Source organism: Aplysia californica, unplaced genomic scaffold, assembly GCF_000002075.1.
Source record: "Aplysia californica isolate F4 #8 unplaced genomic scaffold, AplCal3.0 scaffold01807, whole genome shotgun sequence".
In the NCBI taxonomy this organism is placed as follows: domain Eukaryota; kingdom Metazoa; phylum Mollusca; class Gastropoda; order Aplysiida; family Aplysiidae; genus Aplysia; species Aplysia californica.
Genome location: NW_004799077.1, coordinates 28,423 through 31,951, shown reverse-complemented (window position 1 = coordinate 31,951; position 3,529 = coordinate 28,423).

The following is a 3,529-nucleotide window of genomic DNA, read 5'->3' as shown; positions in this document are numbered from 1 at the left end:
CGTACGTACGTACATACATACGTACATACATACGTACATACATACATACATGCATACGTACATGCATGCGTACATACGTACATACGTACATACGTACATACGTACATACGTACGTACATACGTACATACGTACATACGTACATACGTACATACATACATACGTACATACATACGAACATACATACATGCATACATACATACATACATACATACATACACTTCACCAACCCACCACATAAAACAGGAATCACACAAAAAAGTTGCCAAACTGGCTATGCAAAAAATTCCTGACCTTTTCAAATCCCCTGGAAACATACACACGGGGATTCAAATTTTACGATTTGTAATAATATATTGTCGAACTAACAAATCTTTTATCAAGACTATTTTCATAAAAGTGCTATATATAACAAGTGCAAAGATGTAAATAGATGTAAAAGCAAGACTTGAATATATATGAACAATTCCGGACAATTGCAGATATCCGAATATACGGCGGATTCATCCGAAAAATCGGAACTTCTGTAACACTGAAGAAAGTAGAGAGAGCAAACCACACCCAAGCACAGACCCAACATCCCGTTCTTTTCACAAGGGGCTCCACACAACAGACAAAACAATGGTGAAATGGTATGGGTTTAACGGCCCAATCAACACTATTAGGTTGTTTAAGAGGCGGGACCTCCGAGTTCATAATTTATACGTCCATCTCCGAGAGGACCGAGCCACGGGGGAAATTCGTGGAAAGTGCCTTTCCCTTATCTATTCTAAGGGCACAAAATCGGACCGAGCTCAGGCTCGAACCAGACACGACAGACAACAATTGACAGAAACCATAGACTTGTATCATAATATCCAACTTCATGCATCTCAAACGTACATGTAATTCCCGTTCGCCATAGAGCACATCCATATTTGAGTTTTCGTTCTAGTGAGGAGAGTTGTGAATTTTTATGTATAGAAAAGCCCATCAACACAATAATGATCATTTAGTGCTGAGAAAAAGTAAGACAGACAGACAGAAACAATAGAGGGGAAGTAAAGAAATAGAACTTAACAGTGCCGCCCTCCAATCTCCTGCAGGTAGAGTTTTACGGCACTTGCAATACAATAAGGTCATATAGGTGCCGAAGATTGGAGATGTTACAAGAGAGTAACATACACAAAAGGAGGATAAGGATGATAGGTGTTTGATAGGAAAGGAGGAGGAGAGATAAGGACGGTAGATGTTTGATAGGAAAGAAGGAGGAGAGTCTGATAAGGACGGTAGATGTTTGATAGGAAAGAAGGAGGAGAGATAAGGACGGTAGACATTTGATAGGAAAGAAGGAGGAGAGATAAGGACGGTAGATGTTTGATAGGAAAGAAGTAGGAGAGATAAGGACGGTAGATGTTTGATAGGAAAGAAGGAGGAGAGATAAGGACTATAGATGTTTGATAGGAAAGAAGGAGGAGAGATAAGGACGATAGATGTTCGATAGGAAAGAAGGAGGAGAGATAAGGACGGTAGATATTTGATAGGAAAAAAAGAGAGATAAGGACGATTGATGTTTGATATGAAAGAAGGAGCAAACCACACCAGAGCACCCGCCCTCTGATGGAAATTCCTGCTCAACAAGGAACAAATCCATTTGACTCTGTTCAGAACAAGATAAACAGGAAGGAAGTAAAGGTTGCACCATGCCCACTCAACAACCAACAATGGTTCTTTGCCCCTCATTTGCACACCCATGGTGTGAACTACACCAGTGAAAGTGGGGTTTGTTTGTTTTTTAGTAAAAGTTTTACGGCGCTCGCAACTGCATAAGGTCATATGAGCGCCAGAAGATTAGAGCTGTTGCAAGAGAGTAACAAACATAAAAAAGAAGAAGGGGAGATTAGGACGATAGATGTTTGACAGGAAAGAAGAAGCAAACCACACCAGAGCACCCGTCAACCACCCGGTGAAGGTTTTCCTAGTTCATAGAAAGCAATGAGTGGACAACATGACAGTGCCTGGTACAGGATAATATAATTCAAGTCTACGATTTATCTGTCCTCGGGGTTCACCCCGCAGAATTTAGCAAAATTGGATCGGTGTTTGCATAATTTCTGATTATTTTCCTTTATCATTCTTTGTTAAAATTAACAGAATCGCATAATTTCACATTTTTGGGCTCAGTTTGCATAATTTCAGAATTTTTTTGGCATTAAAAAACCGCGAGGACAGATGTACGATAGTGTCAGGAAAAAAACTTTTAAAAAATAAACATATATATTTCCAACAACCGCATATATAGAGAGATACTATCCACAGGAAAAATTGCACATGTGCATTCACATTAAACAAATAGGTAGGCCTATATTTCAAACAAAACATTGTATGTACAGTGCAACACAGATCTAAGGTCGAACACAGAAGACTCGGAATCACGAATCTGTCGAGCTGTGCCTGCTGCCCCTTCATTTTTTACCTCTTTATCTTTTAAGACATCCGCCGAACTACAAAGGCCGGTCCCGACAAATTCGAGCCATCCGTGTCACACTGTAGTTCAAACATTATCATGTGCTGACCTTTAACAACACAATCATTCAGAAATCTAACCTCAAATGAAGAGGCAGTACATGTAACGCTCTAGCTACAGAAGAAAACTGTGTGAAAAAGCTTTTCCTACGTGTCACGACACGATGGAATCAAGCGCCTATTGGGCATAAGGGGGTCATTGGTATCATCTTAAAGCCTATTCATTTGTCTAGCTTTTGGTGTGTAAAAAAACCCCCAAAAAACGTCTATCATGAATAGAAGTAAGTCAAAAAGATATTTGCGACCGAAGGAGGGGGGTCACCTGGTATCACAGGTAAAAATAGCAAGAAAATGGTCACCAAAGTTCGGTGACTTCTAAAGCTCTAGTGTCCTTGGAAACTGCAATTTATATGTTTTCTGCATTTGCTCCACGGTTTTCAGTAAAATCCACACTGAACATGTATGTTTCTTCGATTTCATTATTTTGACGAGCGCCTGATTTCACCGCGATGACTCACGTCTATAGTTCAAACATGACGTAAATCATGTGCCTACCTTTAAGAACACAATCACTCAGAAATTTCACTTCAAATGAACAGGCAGTGTCAATCTAGCTACAGAAGAAACCTGTTTGAAAAAGTTTTTCATAAATCTCTTTCAAGACACTGACAATCATGGGATAAAAAGCAAAACGGAAAAAAAAATGGATAAATAAATAAATAGATGTAATAAAAACAAAACAAGCTAACCAAAACAATTTCCTCAAGACACACAATAACAAACAACGCCGTCACTTTTCTGACATCCTTAACAGAACAACAAGAGGATTCCAATCGCAAAAAGCATTAAACGCCAACTCTGGGCATTTCCAGAAAATATCCACTCCACAGTTTTACCATAAAATGTCATGAAAATAATTTTTTCCCTTCTTAAAATGCACTGCATCCATCAATATTTCGGGTGAGAAACTTGTGCTTCACTCACACATTTGTTTTCAGAGAATAATTCCTCTCCCGTCCCCCCCCC